At 41.1% G+C, this 24,197-nt stretch overlaps 1 protein-coding gene and 1 long non-coding RNA gene across 5 annotated transcripts in view; both read right to left on the bottom strand.

The window, feature by feature from the left end:
- The window catches only part of LOC117759412 (anoctamin-9-like), a 157,247-nt gene that overhangs the window by 112,327 nt on the left and 20,723 nt on the right, over nucleotides 1–24,197 (bottom strand). The gene's annotated exons all lie outside the window — the stretch shown is intronic.
- Nucleotides 1,670–23,287, bottom strand: LOC117759465. Its single transcript, XR_004613483.1, has 3 exons — nucleotides 23,124–23,287; nucleotides 7,595–7,603; nucleotides 1,670–1,681 (listed from the first exon to the last, which is right to left on the bottom strand). It is a non-coding gene; the product is annotated as an uncharacterized LOC117759465 (long non-coding RNA).

Genomic DNA, 24,197 nt, shown 5'->3' with positions numbered 1-24,197 from the left:
AGGGAAACGTGAGGGCCAGTCAATGGCATCAATGCCTTCGGCATCCAGGAACTGCCTCTGGCCACATGAGGCCGGGCATTGTCCTGCACCAGGAGGAACTCACTGCACCAGCGTGCGGTCTGAAAGCAGTCAAGGTGCCGTTGGCTATGACATGGAGGTCTGTGCGACCCTCCAAGGATATGCCTCCCCAGACCATCACTGACCCACCACCAAACCGGTCATGCTGGATGATGTTACAGGTAGTATAATGTTCACCACGGCGTCTCCAGACTCTTTCACGCCTGTCACATGTGCTCAGTGTGAACCTGCTGTCATCTGATACCAATTTTTGTGTTCTCTTGCAAATGCCACCCTCATAATAATCCTCATATCTAAGTTATATTAACTCTGTAGTGAGACTAAAATAAAAACCGTAGCGTTTTATTTCAATAGAAAAAGTATTATGAATTCGTAATATCTCCATTCGAGAGGGTCCCCCCATCGCCATTTTGGATCGTTATATTGCTACAGATGCCCGGAAGGCACAAACGGGTCAGCTGGTCTGGAGTGTAGACACTGAGTATGCTTTTGTTTACTGAATAAGCTGCATGAACAACCGTGGCCGTAAAAAAACGGAGAAGAAGAAGTGGTACCGGGAGGTTGTTATGAAAGGTCTGTAGGAAGTTTGCGAACAGAAAAGACGGAAAATCGAAAGACGGAAAATCCAAAGGAATGGCACAGGCTTCATCTGAGAAGTGAAAGTGAAAGTTAAAGTGAGGCGTCTTGAAAGGGGAAATGAGACAGAAATGAGGATGAACACCGTATTGTCTCCAGGATGGAAAACTACTGAGAGACAAAGAGTTTCTGACACTTAAGTCTCCAGTTTTCTGTTGAACAGGTAATTTGCCACATCAATATAAATTCAATCTGTTGTTTGATAGATTAGTTTTATTACTATGCACCAGAAATACAATGTGTGTATTCAGGCTGATGCTGTTATAGTAACATTTACATTGTTACAGTAGATTCATATTGTTAACTATTCATGCCAAAGATCATTGTAGTACTTGTTGAGACATCCTAGATGTATTCATTTTGTTTAGTGAACTTCCCACCACCTCAGGATGTAAAATAATTTATTACAGGAGAAGACAACTGTCATGTATCACTTATTTTCTTACTGTTCTTTTACAGCTTTCTGACCCTGATACATCAACTTAATAAAAAAAAAACTTGAAGATCCGGCTTTGTTTAGCAATGGAGTTTCCACTGGAACACAGGCAAGTTAATGAATTGAAAATTGCAATGTTGATACTCTGATGTTTTATTATCAGAGTATCAGAATCTACCGGTACATGTGAGCAGAGCTCCATTACAGCAACACTCGGCTTATTTTATCACGAAGGAACATTTGCTGGCAGAAATAGTGAGTAACGTTAGTGCATTGGGACAGTGTGACTATTTAACGAGTTGATATAAATACGAGTCGAGCATGGCGGAACACGTGACTCATTCATGCAGACACGTGAAGCGGGACGTCCACAAACGTTGCGTTTTCTAGCAACATTGTGTTCTTTATACTGGAATTTGTCTACATCTGTATAATGACATGTTTTTTCCGGTTTGTCTTTCCAGCCTCTATGATCCATTAGCAAAAAAATAAACTAATGCATCTGAACACTTTTAACCAGAGAATATGACACTGTGAAATGTTGTCCGCAAAACTAAACATCAGCTCTTCTCTTTTTCTTCTCTGTTTTAATGGTGAATCAGATGGATCATTGTTGCCAGCTCCTGCTCTGTTATTCAACCTGCTGATATAATTATAATAACTACACAGGAACAGTTACTTGCCTGGTAAATTAAAATGTCTATGTAGTATGTTTAAGTATTTATATTTTCTTCTGCTTTGCATTAGCCTTTTGTCTCTCTCTTCCTCCCTTCGTCTGTTTCCATTTCTCCCTATCTCCTCCTTACACTCACCCTTTTCGACCTCTGCATCTAGCTCTCGCCTGTGTGTGTGTGTTTATGTGCGCGATGTGTTTTTCTAATTATTTAATAACTTCATGTTAACTGATCAATCTCTCTAAATTTATTACAGAAATTTGTGAATGCCAAAGTGTGCTGTACTGTACACAAGAGCGTCCTGTCCGACTGCTCCTGTGTCTGTTGTCCAACCTGTCTGTGAATGCAGGTAAAGGGGGCCATCATAAAGTTTATTTTTTATTTTACTTTTTGACGTCTGTAAGGGTCCAGCTAAAGTATATCTACCAAATTCCCTTGTGTTTTTTTGTTAGCTAGAGCAGCAGATACCTTTGTCAATTTGTAGGTCATTTAGACTGCAGGTCCATCGTCAAAAATTTGATGTGGGGTAAATGTGGAATTGTAAGCTGTGTAGAAAATCTACATCTTCTAGATATGTCCTACTGAAACATCTTAGACCTTAGAGTCAAAGGCAGTGCTACCCGTGCCCACACACAAACTGCCCATGTACTTTTAAGACATGGAATGCTATGCATATTCATTTAAGTAGAGTCCATCCTAAACAAAATTCCCAGGAGCTGCTGGAACTGTCAACATTCAGATGTATGTTTTGCACTTGCAGCAGTCTATCTACTGAAAGAGATTATTTCATAAACATTGGCACTCATTTGAAGAGCAATGAAACTGTTGTATGTTTATTGGTTGCAGTTTTAAAACAAATGTATATGGAACCTTTCACTCTCACAAAAACAGAAAGCACAACCCACATACCTTGAAAAATTTCAGGCCAGGTGTAGTTACAACCAATCCAGTTTCCTCTGATAGTCCAGAGGAAGATGCATATCATCTAAATGACTCTGCAGTTGAAGCAGACCCTGCATGTTCAAGTAGTGATGTGGATTTAAACAAGAACTTCCCTGAAGTAACTGAGCAAAATTTACCTGCAGCATTGCTCAAGTTGGAGCATTTTGCACATGTGCCAAGCAGAAAAGTGGATGAGTTTTTAGAGGAACTGCATTACTTGTCAAGTTCAGCAACATTGCCTCTCTCCATTAACGTTCTTGAGTGTATTTCAGAAACATAGTACCACAACTGATATAGATGTGTTAACTGAAGTAGCCACTGCTCTGTGCCCATCTAACCCCTTGCTCAAAGCCATAGGGAAAGATGGGCCCCTGAGCACATCTTATCTTCGCAACCAGTATTATAAAAAACACTTTAAGGTTGTAGAGCCCATTGAGTACATATTTGATGCCAAGGAAAAACAAAGTTTTCAATATGTGCCTGTACTGAAGTCTTTGCAGCAGCTCTTTGATAGAAGCGATGTTGTGGACAGGGTAGTTGAAAACCACAAAGCACAGCAGACTAATAGGCAGCATACTGAGCAGCAAACTTACAAATCATCTCAGGATGGTTCTCACTTCCAGGAGAACAGTTTCTGTCCGGGGATGAGTTGAGAATCTTGATAACTTTATATGTAGATGACTTTGAGATCTACAATCCCCTGGGTACTTCACGCAGGAAACATAAGCTTTGTGGAATCTACTGGAGCTTGAGTAATTTGCCTCCAGGTTCACATTCATCACTTTCCTCAATTTACTTGGCAGTCCTGTATAAATCTGATGATGTGAAAAAGCATGGTTTTGACAATGTCTTACATCCTCTGCTTCGAGATATGAAAACTCTGGAGGAAGAAGGAGTTTTCATTCCGTTGCTCGGAAGATGTTTTAAAGGAACGATTCAGGTTGTTGCAGCAGATAACCTGGGTGCTCACAGTTTAGCTGGTTTCAATGAGAGCTTTTCTGGTGGGTATATCTGTCGATTTTGCACAGGAACAAGAAAAGACATCCAAACAAACGATGTAAAGTTGGGTGCATTTAGTCTCCGAACAAGGGAACTCCATGACTCTCATGTGAAATCAGCTCAGGAGAACAGTGCAAGTTGTTTCGGAGTGAAAAGCCATTGTGTTATCACCAAAACTCTTTCCCACTTCAGTGTTCTCACAGGTTATCCCCCAGATGTTATGCATGATGTTTTCGAGGGCATGGTGCCGGTAGAGCTTGCACGGTGCTTGGCATTGCTGATATCCCAAAAATATTTTAGTCTTGAAGCCTTCAACCAGTCCATCTTGCATTTCCCTTACAAGTGGGGAGACAAGACCAACAAGCCACATGTGATCCCACACGTTTTCAACAAGGAAAACAATTGGTGGCAATGCTCGTGAAAACTGGGCTCTTTTGCAACTACTCCCATTCATAATTGGGCATCTTGTGCCTGAGGGTGAAATGGCTCAGCAAATACTGTTGGACTTGAAAGACATTGTAGAGCTTGTCATTGTTCCAGCACATACTGATGAGTCCATTGCCTATCTTGAGGGCAAAATTTCAGAGCACAGACAAAAATACCAAGAACTGTTCCCTGACCTGCAGCTCCTTCCAAAACATCATTATTTGGAGCACTATCCCCAGCTGATCAGGATGTTTGGTCCTCTTGTGGGACACTGGACCATGCGATTTGAGGCTAAGCACAGTTTTTTTAAGCAGGTTGCACAACACACCAATTGCTTTAAATATGTGCCCCTCTCGCTAGCTGTTAAGCATCAGCTCATGATTTCACATCATTTGAGATCGTCTAGTTTCGAAAAAACTGCCCTAGAAGTAACAAATGTCTCAACCTTTTCTGTTGATGTTTTGAAACAAGTAGTAGTTGACTATTGAGCAGAAATTCCCTGGTACGACTGAAGTCCACCTTACTAAGTGTGTGTCAAGCAAAGGTGTAAATTTCAGAAATGGAATGATAGTCGCTCAAGTTGCCTGCCTGATTTCGGAGAGATAGTTCAGATTTGTGTTGTGCAGGAGAAACTGTGTTTCATTGTAAGAAGGCTTTTTGGATGGTACAGGGAATATTTCAGAGCCTTTGAGCTGAGTGCATGTCCAGCTAGAGAAACGGTTTTGATTGAGCTTCGTGAACTGGCTGATGACTGCCCTTTGACCGACTACTTTGTTGGACCTCTCAGATTGGGGACATTAAAAAGACATATTATCACATAAGGTATGTTAATCTTTATATTAAATGTCAAATGGCTTTGTTCAAGTTCTGACCAATTTTAGGCTTATCTTCTCTTTCCTCATTTGCAGACTTTGGTGAAATGGCTGATCTAGTGAAGCTCTGAATCATTCTGGGAGAAAATAATTCCCAGAGATTGATCCTTCCAGGTGGGATACCAGAGTCTATCAGTGACCTCGCACACCAAATAAAGCAGCAGTGTGGAGTAGAAGGGGACTCCAGGCTTCAATTCATGGATTATGAGTTTGGGAATGAATTCACCAACTTGCTCTCAATGTCAAATGTCCAGGACAAAAGTACCCTCAAGGTCATATTTGATTCCTTTGCATCTGTCCAGCATGATGGCTCTCTGCCCCCTCCCTACCCAGCTGCTGCTGCCACCTTTCGATCTCCAGATGACTCCTCGTCCCTTTCTTCTGGTAGCTCACATGATGCAGAAATACTGTCTTCACTGGAGTCCACTTCCTGCAGATCCTCTGGATGGCCCATTATCTTCAATGTTCCTCGGTTCTCCTATGATGCTGAGCTGCAGCTGGAAAGGGCCAACACTGCTTTCAAAGAAACTGGAACTTTGTTAAGTCCTGATACCCAACTAAAAGCCATTCTTGATGGCTTAACTGAAACTATTGTCAAGTACAAAGTGTACCTCTCCGACCGTGAGTTTGAGGAGGTAGCTGAAGCTCTTGTATCAGCACATCCATGTTTGAAAGAGCCAGGCTCAGTCACTGGATTTGGCGGCTGGAAGACGAGCTTGAAATATAAACTTGGTAACTACCGAACAAAGCTCAGGCGGCTTGGCTGCCCAGAAGTCACAGTAAATGCCCTTCCCCACAAACCTGATGGCAAATGCAGTCCTGCCTATGGTGTGAAGAGGCCAAAAAAAGCAGAAGCGAATTACTGCCCTGCATATCCGTCTGGTGAAACAGCCGAGACACAAGAAGGACTAAGAGTGGCCCTCCTCTCAGAAGTGAAGAAAAGAAACAATGAGGAGAATGTGGCGAAAATGATGGACAAAACCTTTGCTTACAGGAGGCAAGAAGTAGTTTGGGAGGCACCAATGACAGCTGATTTCAAAATGAGGTGGCCGGCTCTCTTCCATGTGCGTGAGGTAAGTAAATGACTGTGTGAAGGAACATCCCCTTGTCTGACCTGCTAAATCAAACATGTACCAGTGAAATCAAAATAGCCAAACTTAATTTTGTCTTTTTTTTTTCTTTTTCTCAATTTGTAGGTGTGTGTGGAATTGAAGAGAATCACAACAATCCATTTAGAGTCAAGGTTCTTCTCTGAGCTGGATGCTAACTCTGCAGACCTAACCAAGAAAGGCGGAGTTCAAGGGAGACAGATCAGAAGCATCATGGTACCCATGACTGAGGTATAATAATGGAAAAGTGACTGAGAGACACTCAAATAACCTCTTGTACATTTGTAAATTTAACATTAAACGGATGCATGCATTTAGTTGAGAAAAGGTGTATGCTTGCTTCAGCTTGAAAAATTAAAAACAATGAATGAAACAAATTCATTTCTCACACTTATCCTGGAAGTCCAGGTATGAGATATAATAATCCCTGATAGGAGGCAATGTTTGAGGCAGATGAACTGCCAAAAAAATCCCATAGAATTTGATAAATATGAAAAAAAATACAGTTGGTATAATTGGTGGGTTTGTGCACATGGACAAGTAGTACTACTAGGCTTTAATTATTGTATGTAGTAAATATATTTCTCTAACTGTACAATGCTTTAAAAGAGAATGTATATTGTATGAAGACATAGTAAAGATTTGTCTCCAATATGTTAAATATGTGAGGGGGGTCAAAGAGTTAAAATTATTTATTTATAATAATTACTGCATACATATCTACATCTTTTCATGTTGTGATGACCTGTGAATCTTGCATCAGGTGTGTGAAAGCAACTATACTGGTTGGTCAAGATGGTTTTCCGAATGTGTTTTTTCTTAATTTTTTCTCATATTCTCTCTAATCTGCATACTTAGACTGACAGCATTGATGTCAAAAGAGAATGCATACTGAAAGGTCTTTGTGTCTACTTGAATGAAGATCCAGAGAAGCTGGTGAGAGAGTACCTGGTATTGTTAGGATTTTAATAATATAATTAGACACTATAGCCCCGAAAAGGATCGATTTTACACGCACCATGTTTGTACCTTAACAGAAAGAATTAATGTTTTGTTATGTGTTAGGACTGTAATCCGTGGCATACAATACACTGTACTTAAACTTGTTCTCATACATAAACCTTTATATATATTACAGTATTCCTTTAGCTTTATTCAAGCTCCAACAACACCGTATCTGCAAAACTACTAAAGACTCAAAAAGCTTCAGCCGGATAAAGGCTTGTTTTTAATACACAAAACTTAACACTGTCAGAATGTGAAGATTTGCCCAGTTACTATCAAAGGAGGGACGAACCTGGGAGCGGCTCCTCATCATTGGTGGATTCCAGTTCCAAGATGCTGGGACCACGCCTTCTACCAACTATTATAAATATTGCACCTGTCGTCCGTTCGGGGCGACTCTTGACTACCCCGAGCTACTGACTAAAGCTGAAGTTGTGCATTGAGTGCCCATAGCTATGCTGTACCTTTTCATTGCTTCTAAATAAATACTTTTTGAACCAAACCAAGACCGACTCTTCTCATACCTAAGGATCAAAGAACACGACAAAAATTGGTGACCCCGACGTGATCCTGAAGAGAAGTTTTGACCAGAAAGACCGGAGACCCAAAGGTCGAGGCCGCTCCGATCGATTCTCCACATACTCACGGGCGCCAAACTAAAAGGTAAGCAGAAACCTGTTAAAACAAATTCTGCATTAGTTATATAGGCATTGATATAGATTGTGAGTGTGCGGAGAGGAGAAAGGAGGTAAAATAATAAAGTTCGGTGTTTTATGGAAGCAATGAAAGGGTATGTAAAATAAAAGTACTAAACAGAGGTCTGGGACCCTGTGAAAGGGCTGGGACCATATGAAAGGTCTGGGACCTTGTGAGGGGTCTGGGACCCTGTCTTGGCACAAAAGAAACAAGATAAAAAGCGAGGTCTGGGACCTGCGTGGGACGGGCGCCACACTTAAAAAGTCTGTGACGCACGAACCCTTAAAACTAATTCAGATTGGAGAAAAGACAGACGATTCATGCAATAGATTGCATCCGTGCAACCAAATCTGGGATTAGGGTGTGAACTGGAGGAAGGGGCTACCGGCACTGACGAGTGAGGAGCTTAACTAGCCAGACACACCGTTGCTTGAATCGGGCACAAATTAAAAAGACGCCGAGGCCATAACATATTGCGAGGACTGACAGATGAAAAGACTGACTAGAATAAAAAGACTGACAGAGACCAAAAAACTGACAATATAAAAAATATAAGATTTAAGAGGTCTGAATGTGTGGGTATTTACTAAATACTAAACAATAGCGTTTTGGAGATTGATTAAAGAACTTAAGGTAACTAATACGTGTGGGTAATGGAACTGATCTGAGTAGTCCTAATATGAACTTCATGTAAAGGAACTATGGTGACACAGCACTAAGTCTGATACAAGTGTGAATGAAAGTGTGTGTGTGGAAAACGAGAGAGAACCAAATTAGGAGGAGATAACAAGAGGAAGGTCACCCGGCTGACAGAGACAGAATAAATAAGGAAATAAGAAAAATAGAGTGAGGTCACCATCTGGTGGCGGATAAAAGAAAGTACAACTAGCGGTGTACGCCTGCCATCTGGGGGCTGATAAAGGGTATTACAGCTAGGGATAAAACAAGGACGCCACCTGGGGGAGACCAAAGGACATTACAGCTCAGGTTACAACTGGTTTGACATCATTGGATTGGCTTGTGTTTTTTGTTTTTATTTTTTATTTTTTATTTTTTAATTTTTAATTTAAATTTTTAATTTTTTCCACTAAGAGACAAATGACGACGGGAACTTTTTACAGTTAGAGATACACACCCCTGACATACCAACACGACCAACCCCGACCCACACAGATACACACACATTACAGCAACATGTCACAGCACTAGCATGTCACAACACCTCACTCGTCGTGGGTTGAAGCACTGCCCTTGGCGCTCATGTCAATAAGAAGTTCATCCAATGGTGTCACATGGTGTCAACTATCCCCACATGAGCTTCTCACAGGACGGCCCATGCCAGGGCCTCCTCGAGACCCTGGGTATGGACCCGGGTTGGATGTATGTCAGGAGAAATTGACTGACTACATGAAAGCCTTAACTAACTTTACTGAAGTTGTCTGCACAGGTCCAGGCGGCTGCCGGACGTTCTGACGAGACCCCCACGGATACTCCTGTTCCAGTAAAACCGGGTGATTGGGTTAGGGTCAAGGTTCACAAGAGAAAGTGGCCCGACCCTAGGTGGACAGGACCTTGGGAGGTAACAGAGTGTACCTCACATGCGATCCGAGTAAAAGGAAAAACAGGAGCAATTTGGCACCACCTCACACATTGTGTACCCACTGACCCACCTTCTCGGTCTTTACGAGAAGTAGCCACTGATTTGGCCGACTCCTCCTCAAAATCTTAAAGTAATACGTTGACCACAAAAGGAGGATCTATCTGTATGTCTTGTCTTGATTATTTCCAAATATAAGCTTGTATACTCTACTTTAAACTCAGCTACGCACCTCTGAGTTCCATATGAGCAAAGAGAAACACGCAGATAATGTAAATGACGATGGAGATAGCAGGACTTCACCCCTGTGGGTGAGGCCATCAAATTTTTTTTCTACCTGAGACAAATCCCTACTGCTTTCCATGATTTCGGTTACAAGTGTGATTTCTAGTAATCAGGCAGTGAATTTTTATAATTCTAGTAATTGTGTTTCTGTTGCTTTAACTCCATAGATAATTAAGACATTCTAAATGATTTACAGGACTGTTGATTTTTTTGTGACGAATTCTATATAATACTTTGTAATGAATTCAAATATTTAATTCCCAGTTTAACTTTATATTTGAGCACATCTTTTGTTTAATCAATTTTAGTGCTCCTATTTGATAAGATTATTAAACTGTTCTTATCCCAAGGTTGTGAAGGTAAAAAGTTCAGTTAGTAATTGTCCCAATAATTTTGTAATTGTACAAAATGAATGTTTTGTATTTTAACAATTCAATTAGAGAAGCAGTTTACTGAGCTGGTAACATATATCCTGTGTCAAATGTTTTTATGTATTCAAGAGCAATTCTCGTTAATGGGACTAGAGAGTCCATCTTATCTGGTATTTTAGTTGGAGTTGTTTATTTTATTTATGTTTTTTTTCATTGTTTTATTAGATGTTTGTTTTATTTGTTTTGTTTATGTTTTATTCAACAAGGATATTTTAATATTTCAAAATTCAAATATCAGACTGAATAATGTTCATTGCTCTTTGAAAAGGTGAACTTGCATGATTATGTTATAATATAATTTTTCCTAAAATGGTTTTAGAGTTATGACAATATATAATCCAACAAAATTTGCTATCGAGACCGCCAACCATAATATTTTTTTTAGTGCACAAAATTAGAGGGTTCCTTGCACATATCCAAGCAAAATTGGTACTGTGAAATGATATATCCTTAACTGAATAGAGATCGAATTTGGAGTGAAGAAGCAATTTCCACACAGAAATTATTTATTTATTTAATTTTCTTTGTTTTTAGAATTGGAAGATAAAGACTACTTAAGAATTTTACTTGAGATTTTCACCCTTAGATATAATTTGTGCTGACATTTTGCAAGTAAATTTTGTATCTGATGTTGTGATCATTTTATGATCAAAAAGGAGGAATGTAATGAAAATCTTTTACCATTATACCACACTAAATATTATCTCTGCTTATGCATACTATTCTGCTTGTGTAACTGCCAAAATGACATCAGAGCCACAAATCTGAGACTGTGCTCATCTCCCCCAACAAGACCTCGAAGAGGCCTTCAGCATGTGTCTGTGTCTTATCTCCTGGGATTTTAATATTCCCTCAGTCCACACACGTAGTTCTCACAACACATAGTTCACACACACACACTCACACAGTTCAACTCTTCACACACACACACATCTCTTCATTGCATCTACATAAAAAGCATACACCTGCAACTGTTTCTTTGTCATTACAAATGCAGTGTGCTACCCAAGGGAATGAATGTGATAAAATGGCCAATGAATGTGAACGAACAGATAAATCTGCACAGAAAAAGTTTTCTTTGTATCCCACAGTGCCTCAGTGTGTCAGAGTGGACCACGATCTCGACTGTGCCCCTCTTCAGAGACCTGAAGTGGCTTCAGCCCCAGCCGTTCACCTCCGCCCTGTATTCCTCCACGAACAGAACAGCAGACACCTGCTACAGGTGTGGAAAGAGGGGACATTGGGCGAGGGAGTGTCCGGAGGAACGAGGTGCAGCTGCTCAGGCAGATTTGAGGAGGGGGGCCAGGAGAGAGCGGTGGAAACTCTGATTCATTCGACGCCTGAGATACATGGTATCGCACCCACACCACACATACATGAAAGTGACACACCAAATGTCACTGACACACACACATTGATATTAGAAGCAATCACATGCTTAGAAATGGAAAATTACTTTTCTGCATTATACATCACATGTTCATATGGTTCCTGATATCACATATAAAAAACAATGGTTTAGAGATGAATGCAAAATGATAAACCTTTGATAACACGTTTTGTGGAACACAGGCCCCAGAGGTTACACCCACAGATACAATGCACAAAACCCCTTAGGACAGCTCCAAAGAAACATCACCCTCACCCGGAGGATCACGTCTGCCGGCTCCCCCGACAATAGTCTCTTAAAGACTCTTAAACATCTCCACTATAACAAATTGACTAAAAAAGCCGCACTGCCTTATTATTTTGTTTTAGGAGTAGACATGACAGGAGCTGACCCCATGGGCATCGTTAGGGTAGACGTCTGTTCCTCCTCCCCTAGAACTCAGCCTTCCCCTTCCCCGTCTGATAACTCTACTACTAGCTCCACGAACTCTCCCCCTGAATCCACCTCACCACTACCATCCCCACCCAGCTCCCCTGCGGTACAATATTACGACGCCAGTACCGTTGAAGATGTGGTAGAAATAGAGACTGGATACACTGATGAAAACATATGGCTAAAATGGGTCCACTTTACCGCCCGTTCCCAAAACCTCACTAATTGTATAGTCTGCAGTCAGCCCCGGCCCACCTTAACCACCACCCCGGCCCCCCTACTGATAGACTCGGATCGACCCGGTTTTGATTGCATGTATGGCTTACACATGGAAGCCAGTCCCGCCAACTGTTCTACTCTCAGTCATCTCTTTCCCCCGGCGCCAAACAACACGCTGCCCCCTATATTTACTTCAGTAAAGGGAAATTACACGTGTCTGACTAAAGAAGGTAACTCATCTCACAGAGAGATGGGTTCAATACCGTCCTCCTGGTGTTCTAGAAACATCAATGTTACCGACTGGCACAACGCCACACAGCTGGAGTGGGCCTGCAGTGACCTCTTCTGGTACTGTGGAGGAAAACGTTTGAGGAACCGCCTTCCTTCAAACTGGAAGGGTTCCTGCACACTTGTTCAATTGGCCATGCCCCTGACTATCCTCTCTCCCCGCCCAGGACAACCCACTAGCACCCGCCGACGAAGAACAACGCATTTTGACTTAAATAGGGACTCACCCACATACATAGATGCCATAGGGTTTCCTCGGGGTGTTCCAGACCAATATAAATTAGCGGATCAAATTGCAGCGGGATTTGAGTCTATCTGGATATGGGTAACTCCCAACAAAAACGTGGATCGCATTAACTACGTCCATTTCAATCTCCAACGCCTCACCAACCTTATGGTCACACAGAACCGAATGGCCCTAGACCTCCTACTGGCACCAAGGGTGGTGTGTGCACTATGATAGGAAGTTCTTGTTGTACATTTATCCCCAGCAATACAGCCCCTGATGGCTTGTGACCAGGGCTCTCTCCGCCTTACGCACCATGGCACAGAACATGGCCGCAGACTCTGGAATTAACAACCCCCTAGATAATTGGATGAACACTGCATTCGGCAAATGGAAAGGGCTGATTGCATCCTGCCTCCTCTCCCTAGCTATCTTTGCAGCTATCCTAGTCACCTGTGGCTGCTGCTGCATCCCTTGCTTTAGGACCTTGCTCAACAGACTCACCACCACGGCTCTGACCAAGGAAAACATGCCCCATCCCCCACCCTATCAGTTGCCTTTGTTGAGTGGTGATGATGATGATGATGATGATGATAGTGATGAGTTTGCATTGGATGAGATGGAGGTTGGGGAGTTCGTGGATGATCCCCAGTAAGTTGTTCACACCATAAAATGGTGTGAAAGGAGGGATTTGTTAGGATTTTAATAATATAATTAGACACTATAGCCCCGAAAAGGATCGATTTTACACGCACCATGTTTGTACCTTAACAGAAAGAATTAATGTTTTGTTATGTGTTAGGACTGTAATCCGTGGCATACAATAACACTGTACTTAAACTTGTTCTCATACATAAACCTTTATATATATTAGAGTATTCCTTTAGCTTTATTCAACATCACACATACATGAATGCACTGTGCTCATTAAGGCACTGTGACATATGCCTTAGAAAGAAATCAAGCAGCTGCCCCAGCTTCTGAAGGCCAGATAGGAAAGGCATTGTCTTGTCTGATGAATACGCATGCTTACGCACACAGAACATACAGCCGATAAAACAGAAACACAATGTTTCTCACTCCAACAACACCATATCTGCAAAACTACTAAAGACTCATAAAGCTTCAGCCGGATAAAGGCTTGTTTTTAATACACAAAACTTAACACTGTCAGAATGTATAGATTTGCCCAGTTACTATCAAAGGAGGGACGAACCTGGGAGCGGCTCCTCATCATTGGTGGATTCCAGTTCCAAGATGCTGGGACCACGCCTTCTACCAACTATTATAAATATTGCACCTGTCGTCCGTTCGGGGCGACTCTTGACTACCCCGAGCTACTGACTAAAGCCGAGGCTGTGCATTGAGTGCCCATAGCTATGCTGTACCTTTTCATTGCTTCTAAATAAATACTTTTTGAACCAAACCAAGACCGACTCTTCTCATACCTAAGGATCAAAGAACACGACAAAAGTATGTTGATTTAACTTAATCTTCACTATGAGGATGATCATGGTTAATTTTCCTTTGAATTCACATTGCCCTTAAAACTTTCAAAATATCAGCTCTAAAAACATTTGGAATGTATTTACTTAGTTTATTTGAAGATAGTTGGTGATAGCTGTTTTACATTAATAGTGTAAAAATGACACGTGCTATAAAATATGGAATATAATGCACATAATGAAATATTATTTCTCTTATTAATTTCTTTTTTTATTAATTACAGAGCGATGATGAAAGCAGTCTGGCAGAGACGGTCTTTGGAATCTTCGTCATTTGACACCACAGTGCAGGGCCCAGTGAGGACCCAGATGATGTCGGAATTATTCTGGAGGGTGTAAAGGTGTTGGATGAATTGAGGTATGTGCCTTTTGCAGTGGCAATGTTGCTTGCACTCGTTTATGCTTTAAACCTGAGCTACCCCAGAGAGCTAAAATACACCTTTGAAGCTCTGCAGAAGATCATTATGAAACAAGATGGAAACAAACTTTCCACAAAAGTGCAAGCTCTCAAAACATTGCTTTCCCGTTAATAACCACACAAGGTACATGACTTAGCTCATCCTCACCTTAGGAAAAACACCTGGTGATTGCTTTATATAGGTGACTGACGATGAGTAAAAATCTTGTTCAATCAAAACATAATTGAAGTTAAAATACTCAGAGTGTAAGAAGGTTTTCAATGATTCTCTAAAGTTTATTTTTTTTCTTCAACAATGTTTTTGATTGCCCATATGTCAAAATGTGCCTAACTGTGAAATGTTATGTTTTTTTACCAAGGTAAAGTAGCATTTTGTTGGCACTTAAAAATAAGTGAAGCGGTGTTTTGTTTAAAATGTTCTCAATTTTCCAGTCTTGACACTGAGCAGGCTCTAGAATTCATTGAACCTCCGTTTCTGATAATGTAATTGTTCACTGTTAACATTCTAAATATGTTGTACTGATGTTTAAGTGGAGTGTGAAATGTTTCAAGGGGAATGGGAGTCTAATGCTGGCCTCACACTGCAAGGTTATTGTACGCCCTATTGGCCCCTCCCAACAATCGACAGAAAAATCTGGTCTGCGACCTTGTCAGTCCTGATTGAGTGGGGTACAGATCAATCTTAAGCCTTGATCGGCTCAAATAGGGTCGGGGGGGTTCCCCGTTCATTTTAAAACAATTTAGAAATTTGTTGAGTCAGAACTTTCCAAAACTTTCAATCTCTGACCGCTCCCTCGGCCACGATAATTCTAATGGAATCCTGTAATATGTGATGGCTACTAGGCAGCGCCCCATTTCTTAACACCACTTTACTGTTCAGATAATCACTGAATACTTTTGTAGATTTGCTTCTTTATGTTGTTAGTACTAAGATCCATTCTGTTTGGACGTTTTTCAATTTCTCAAAAAAGAAAAGTATATTTTTATATTTATGAGCACCTGAAAGTGTTAACAATGTCTTTCTGTTTGCACTTTGAATAATAAGGGAAGCAATGTGTTGATTTTAAGAGAAAGTATTTTTTTAATGTTGTTTACAAGCACCTGAAAGTGTTAAACATTGTGTTTTTGAAGAAATACAATTTGATTGCCTCATCCACAGTTTGTCTTTTCTTGTTTCCATCCTTTAAAACATATAATTTTGTTTTGTTACTGTTCACATTGTTTACACTTAACAGCTATTTGAATTGATTTAATTAGATCATGGAAAGTATTTCCATGTGATTTAATGGCTTTCTTTTAGCACTAAGCAATTCTGTTGGGCCAACTTAATTTTTTGGAGATAAATTAACTCCATTTAATAGTTTAAATTTAATTAATTTGATATCAGTTGGATCAACTCTATTAAATTAAGTTATACCTAATTCAACTAACTATTAAATCAAGTTGGATCTAATTCAACTAACTAAATTGAATCAACTGTAAGAAATTGCACTAACCCAACCTAAGAACATTATGTTAGACCAACAGAATTGCTTGATACTGAAAGAAACCCATTTAATCATGTGGAAATACTTTCCATGATTTTTTAAAGTAAATTCAAAGGGTTTATTTGCCAGTAATGTTGAGCAATATGTATAAATCCATGTTGATTTGAGTGTTCAAAGGATAGCTAACGTTACCATTTACTGGCGTTAGCTAGGCTAATGCCGTGACACTCATATATGTGTGTTAATATTTCTTGAAATATGTGCATCAATATATATGTGTTTTTATAGTGTGAAAATGTATACAGATTAAGTCCGTAACATTTAGTAAATGTATGTAGAGTCGGAGAAGATGGTGTCGCTCCGTTTGGTTTGACGCTGTTGGCATAGCGCACAACACGAATGACAAAGACACAGGGGAGCAGAGCCGCTAAAAACTGTTAAAAATGTAGAAATTGAAAATTGAAAAAAAATGTCACGTTCCAAACATGTATGAAAGACTCCAAATTAACACTGTAAGTGGACTTAGTGGAGCTGTGTATGGCTCCATGGTGTCTGCCACGGACTTGGTGGCGCTGTGGCCGGGCTGTGCGCCTTCTCCCGGGACTGTTGATGCTTATTTATTGCAAGTCATATCGTCATTGAGTTATTAAACAACACTATCGCATATCGCATGTTTTTGTGCAGCCCTAGTGTGAATAGTAAAATCATTTTAAAATGTATTTTTCCTTGATAGGTAATTGGTGCAGAGACGGTTGACGGTTCCTTTGAGCATTGTCCCACAGGCTCTGTAGTAAATGGTGAGTATTCAAATGCTATTATTGATTGACTGGACTTATGTAAACCTGATTTTGAAGACATTCAAAATACCTTGGTATGACAATGTTGCTGTCAATTTCTGAATATTAATCTATAACATTTTGCATACTGTCTGCTAACATTGCAGGAGTTTACATATTTTCTGATTTATTAGGTCAAATTAATATAAGATAATGTGTGTGTGTGTGTTTAAATGTTTTCTCTCTCTCTTTCTCTCCCTCTCTCCAGTGAATGTGGCAGTGTAAAGCCGGGTTCACACAGGACGCGGAGCGCAGCCGCCTGGCAGTTCACACAGGACACGCATTTCTCCGCGCCGGTCATCCTGCGATCCTCCCTGTACTTCTCCACTTCAATTATCAACTTTATGTCATCCATCTTCAAGAATTTCTCCGCTGTTTGCTCCGTGCAATGTCGGGTGTTGGGGGTAAATGAGGTAGTCACAAGTGACTACGCAACCCTATAGCCACCCCCACCCCACCCCCTCTCTGTGTCTCTCTCTCTGTCTCTCTCTTTCTATCTATATGACTGTAGTGGATGGGCAGAGGGGGACATTTAATTATGTGATTGTGAAAATTGTGAAAATTAAAACTCCAGGACAACAGAAGGGGAATACAAAGTATGGGAATGCATATTTGATAATTTATGTCATATAAAATATGCCATTTATATCGTTTAAAATCATTTTTCAGTGTGTTTCCTGGCACGATACGCTCGCGGCAAGCGGAAAAAATAGACTCGATGCCGAAACCATCGGTGCAGGGCGCGAGGCGCCCTTGGCGCTGCGTGGCGCATCGGAGCCTATGTGAACGGCACAATTGTGCAACAGGGGGGCGGAAAGGAGGCGCCTGGCTTTCCTTGGCGCGGCGCGCCGTGGCGCTGCGCTTCCACGTCCTGTGTGAACCCGGCGTAAGGGGTGTTCAGTTGCTGTTGCAAGTAGGTCTGCACTACTTAACCATTATAAACTCAATCATCCACATTTTGGGCGCACCATTCGCTATCCTTGTACATATTCAAAATGTCCATGCACATTTAAGACTTGGAATGCTTTAATTGTACATCAAAGTAGAGTGCAGGGGGCGCTAGTGAGATGAGTGCAGTGTAGACGTGTTTTCTCGAGGCTCACACAGTTCTACTGATATAATCGCCTCTTTAATGCTAGACTCTACGTTTTTGCTCTAAGAATCTTCGCAGTCAGTTTATCTTTTCCTCCACCGAAAACGGACGTTAAAATGTCACTTAAAACTGCACGAGCCGGAGCTACCGCTAGCCGTGACCTCGCTAGCAAGAAACCCAGAGACATGTCACTGCTCGAGGAGGAGGATGAGCTCCCACCTATCTGGCAAAAACTGTCAAACAAGCTCCTGCAGTCCTTTAACGAACGGTTCGACAAGTTCGAACAGAGTTTCCAGAGTCTTTTGTCTGCCCAGCAAGTGCTCACGGAGAGGCTGTCCGCCACCGAGAATCAAGCCGCAGACCACGAGCAGCGCATTCACGCCGTGGAAACTTCAGTCACTGAGTTACAGCGGGAAAACAAAACACTAAGGGCCAAGCTGTGTGATCTAGAAGGGAGGTCCAGGCGCCAAAACATTAAGATTGTTGGCATCCCAGAAGGTGAAGAGAAAGGGAGGCCAACCGAATTTGTCTCCAATCTGATTCCCAAGTTGCTGGGGGAAGACAACTTCGCTAACTTCGCTAACAACTTCGGTAGTCATCGACAGGGCGCACCGCACACCACAGCCCAGACCATCAGAAGGCTCTCGACCCCGCACGATAATAGCACGGGTGCACCTCGCACAGGAGAAGGAAAAGATTCTGCGGCTCGGGAGACAGCAGTCAATGGAATACGAAGGAAACCGAATCTTGATTTTTCCCGACTATACAGCGGAGGTGATGGAGCAACGGCGGGGCTTCCGTGCAGTACAACAGCTGCTGAGAGAGAAGGAGATCCGGCACTCGCTGCGGTTCACTGCCAAACTCCACGTTCATCATCAGGGGCAAGTGAAGGTATTTAACGACCCGGCTGAAGCGAAGAACTTCATTGAGCAAAAACTTTGAAAGGCTACTATGCGAAATGCAAACGTAGAGTACGTTCCATGGTCACTGAATTGTTACAACGGCGATTGTTTTTCTTTTCTTAATGTTTAATCTGTTCTGTACCGTGTGTGCCAACGAGGGGCTGTGTTTTGGAGAATTTCTCCCTGCTTTTTCAGCCGGTGGTCCCAGATGTGGATGAGGGTAACTCTGCTTCGTTTGGGGAAGCATTGGGTGGGGGTTTTGTTCATGTACTTGTTAACTGTTAATTGTATTTTTTGTTTGTTGATGCTGCCTGCCAGGCTGAGTGCTAAGTTTGTGTTCGCTTATAACGTAATTATTATTTTGTTGGTCGATATTCAATGTCCTGTTTTGAAGGTATCATAAATGAGTAATATGCTTGATTCTATATCCTTGCTCTCCTGGAACGTTCGTGGTTTAGGTCACCCGGTTAAGCGTGGTAAAGTATTTGCACACTTAAAGACAATGAAATCCGACATCATTTTCTTACAAGAAACGCATGTTAAAGCCACTCAGCACAGGAAACTGAGGGCCAACTGGATCTCACAGGTCTATCATTCTCCTTTCACATCTAAGGCTAGAGGCGTGGCCATCCTTTTCCGTAAGACTATACCTTTCCGTTTTCAGTCATCCATAATTGATCCAAATGGCAGGTTTTTAATCCTAACTGGATATATAAATGAACGTAAATTGTTCAATTTAATTCCTGATAATGACTTGAGCCATATAATGATCGGAGGTGACTTTAATTGTTATCTTGACCCATATCTGGACAGACTATCCTCAGCTCCTCCCCCCAATATTGTGGCTGTTAAAACTCTCAATAATTTGATGATGTCAAAGAAGGTGGTGGATATTTGGCGACTGAAACATCCATCTGATCGTGATTATTCCTTTTATTCTAATGTACACAAGTCCTATACACGGATTGACTACTTTCTAGTCGACTCTAGACTGATCTCCAATACTGACAATGTCAAATATCACAATATAATAATATCAGACCATAGTCCGGTTGAGTTGAACCTCCGAATGTCCCTCCCCAGACAAGCCTATACCTGGCGTTTCAATCCCCTCTTACTCCAAGACCAAGCATTTAAAAAACACATAACGAATATTTCACAGTTTCTTGAGACCAATGACAACGGGGAGGTGAGTGACTCAACATTGTGGGAAACACTTAAAGCTTATATTAGAGGCCACATTATTTCTTATGAAGCTACATTGAAAAGGGCTAGGAGAAATAGATTGGAGGAGATTGATGGAGAATTGCTGGTTGCTGAACAGGTTTATAAAAGCTCTTTGCTCCAAACAGATTATAATAATATTCATAAATTGAAATATGACTACAATTCCATTCTGGGGGAACAGATTGGTAAAACACTTCTCAAACTTAAACAGAGACACTTTGAGTTTGGCGACAAACCACAAACGTTATTGGCAAGACAATTAAAGGGAGAACAAGCGAAACGAGCCATCTATAAAATTAAATCTAAATCTGGCCTGATGCTTACTGACTTGAAGGATATCAACAATCGATTTCAGGAGTTTTACTCAGATATTTACACGTCCAAATCGACAGCTACACAGGAAGACTTAGATCGTTTCTTCGAACCGCTTCAATTCCCACAATTGGATGCCGCCTTCAGGGAAAATTTGGACTTGGATTTCTCGTCATCTGAGGTACAGGAGGCAATAAAAGCATTCCCTTCTGGAAAGGCGGCCGGACCGGATGGGTTTGGGCCAGAGTTCTACAAGGCTTTTCAAAATGCTCTCACACCTATATTAATGAGAATGATTTGCGATACTTTTAAAAACAAGAGGCTCCCAGCCTCCTTGAGCGAAGCAAACATTTGTGTCCTATTAAAAAAAGATAAAGATGAAACGGATCCTGGCAATTACAGGCCCATTGCCCTGCTAAATTGTGATTTGAAAATAATGACAAAAGTATTAGCAAAAAGGCTGGGAAACCATATAGCAAGCATAATCCACCCAGACCAAACAGGTTTTGTTCCAGACAGGTACTCCTTTTGTAATGTCCGCAAAATTTTAAATGTTATGTACGCTGTTCATGACAAAGAGGATAACCCTGCTATACTATCTTTAGATGCGCACAAGGCGTTTGACATGATAGAGTGGCCCTATCTAATTGAGACTCTCAGGAAGTTTGGATTTGGGGATACATTCATAGAATGGGTCAAAATATTATATAAAGATCCAAAATCCTTCATCCTTACAAATGGGGACAGATCCAAACCGTTCACTTTGCAATGTGGTGTTCGCCAAGGGGACCCATTGTCCCCCTTGCTATTTAACATAGCGCTGGAGCCCCTGGCGATTGGAATTAGAGGACATCAAGACATTAAAGGTATCAAACTGGGAGGTATTGAGACCCGTGTGACCCTGTATGCTGATGACCTTCTCGTCTGTCTTGGCAACCCAGCATCCTCCATTCCCATCCTTCTTGAATATATAAACTCCTTTGGGAGTATTTCTGGTTATACCATAAATTGGAAAAAGAGCAAATTTATGCCTTTGGTAGATAAATTCACCAACGACTTTTTGGAAAAACTGCCTTTCCGTGTAGTGAAAGATCGTTTCACGTATCTTGGCCTTAAGCTCACGAGAGATCCAAAACATATTTTTAAATGCAACTTTACAGAATCAATAGAAAAACTCAAAGAAAATATTGAGTCCTGGAGAATATTGCCCTTATCCATGATAGGACGGGTAAACGCAGTCAAAATGGTAAGCTTACCTAGGTTTCTATATCTTTTTCAGAACCTGCCCATATATTTAAATGCATCCTTTTTTAAGAAGCTCGATTCTATCATAGGCTCTTTCATATGGGGTTACAAATCACACAGGATATCCAAGCCTCACCTACAGAAGCCCACTAAAAAAGGTGGTCTCGGTTTGCCAATTCTGAAACAATACTACTGGGCAGCTAACTCCAGAGCTCTTACTTACTGGAATTGCAGTGGTGCAGAGGCAGAGAAGGACCCTTTGTGGCTACAACTTGAGGCCTCTGCTGTTAAGAATTCCTCACTTCCTGCACTTTTGTTTTCCAGCCCTACCCTCATAGACAAGTCAATCCGACAGAACTTTACCCTAAAGAATTCTTTGCGAATATTAAACCAGATAAAAATGGCTCGCCGGGCCCCTAGTGGCTCCATACATGCACCAATTTGCCAAAACCACACATTCAAGCCTGGACAACTGGATGGGGTTTTTGCAGTTTGGAGAGAGAGGGGAATCAGAACTTTCCTAGATTTGTATATTGATGGCCAATTCGCTTCATTTAGTCAACTAAGAACTAAGTTTAATCTTCCAAACTCACATCTTTTTAGATATCTTCAAGCCAGGCACTACGTTCAGGAAGAGTGTCAAGACTTTAAGTCCCCCACCACCACTCACCCTCTCCTTTTTACTCAATTCTCTTGCTCCCTCCTGACTCCAAGCATCTAGTATCAAAATTTGTAGAATGTCTGGCTGATCAGGTTTCTTCTGACCTCATTAGGGAGGCCTGGGCTAGGGACCTGAATTCAGATATATCAGCTGAGCTCTGGGAAGTGGCAATGACTCGGATTAATTCTTCTATAAATTCACGTTACAGATTAATCCAGTACAAGGTGTTGCATAGACTGCACTACTCAAAAACAAAGCTAAACCGTATTTTCCCATCGGTCTCTTCTCAATGTGATAAATGTGGCGCTGCTGAGGGTTCACTGGCGCACCTTTTTTGGTTTTGCCCTACTCTGTATAATTTTTGGAATACAATTTTTCAGTGGCTCTCAAAAGCCTATTCTGGAGACATTCAGCCAAACTACGATCTGGCCATCCTTGGATGCTCTGCAGAGACTCTTAAGCTTCCTTATGATACACAAACTGCTCTACATCTAGGGATGGTGGTCGCTAAGAAACTTATTCTTTTGACTTGGAAGTCTACTTCTCCACCCTGCTTTACACACTGGCTCAAGGAGATGTTGTCTGTTATTCAAATGGAAAATCTGCGTCTCCACAAAGGCAACACACAGAAAAGGTTTGAGAGAACATGGGGACCTGCTTTGGCACAGTGCAACATATCTTTAACTCCACAGCAACTCTGACCTACCTGGCTACATCAGTTGATGTAGTATATTACTCTGTTCACTTGTTCATGTTACTTGGCCCTATCTCTGAGATGAGGCTATTGTGAGAACATTCCCAAAAGACCATATATGTAATTGAGTAATCTGTCTGGCAGCTTGTTTTTTTTTAATTTCTGTTTGTTTGTTTGTTTTTGGTATGTGTTTTTACCCTATGTTTTGTTTTTGTTTTTGAATTATGTCCTGTCAACACTTTATGTTTCTGAAAATTGTAAATAAAGTATTAAAAAAAAAAAGTAGAGTGCATTCCACACAAGTTAGTCAGACTCAAAAATAATTAGCTACTTTCAGCTGTCACGTTTGTAAATGCAAGAATTTATCTTATGAAAGGGAGTACTTTGTTCATATCAACACACATCTGAGGGGAAATGAAAAAGTCTCTTTCATGTTTGTTGGCTGTAGTTTTCAAACCAGTATTTATGGAACCCTTAAGTCTCATAAGAGTCGCAGACACACTCTACACTGTGTGCACAATTATTAGGCAAGTTGCATTTTTGAGGATTCTTTTTATTAATGAACAACTACAGTGCTCTCGGTCAATCCAAAATGTTAATAAACCTCAAACCTGAATATTTAAGAAAGTAAAAGTGAGGTTTTGGCTTTCTTAGGAGAATATCTATGTGTGCACAATTATTGGGCAACTATTAGTGTGCAGAATTATTATGCAACTAAATGAAAAACGAAATTTTTCCCATCTCACTTGTTTATTTTCATCTGTTAAAGTGAGAATAATAAACAAACAACTCAACATTTACAAATAAACATTTCTGACATTAAAAAAAAAATCAGTGACCAATATAGCCACCCTTCTTTTCAATAACAGTAATACGCCTTCCATTCATGGATTCTGTCAGTTTCTTGATCTGTTGACGATCAACTTTTTGTGCAGCAGCAACCACAGACTCCCAGACACTGTTCAGAGAGGTGTACTGTTTTCCTTCACCGTAAATCCGTTTAAGAAGGGCCCACAAGTTCTCAATAGGGTTTAGGTCAGGTGAGGAAGGGGGCCATGTCATTATTCTTTCATCTT

Source organism: Hippoglossus hippoglossus, chromosome 3 (genome assembly GCF_009819705.1).
Source record: "Hippoglossus hippoglossus isolate fHipHip1 chromosome 3, fHipHip1.pri, whole genome shotgun sequence".
Taxonomy (NCBI): domain Eukaryota; kingdom Metazoa; phylum Chordata; class Actinopteri; order Pleuronectiformes; family Pleuronectidae; genus Hippoglossus; species Hippoglossus hippoglossus.
Note: the sequence above shows the minus strand (reverse complement) of the source record. Positions and strands in the feature narration are given on the sequence as shown.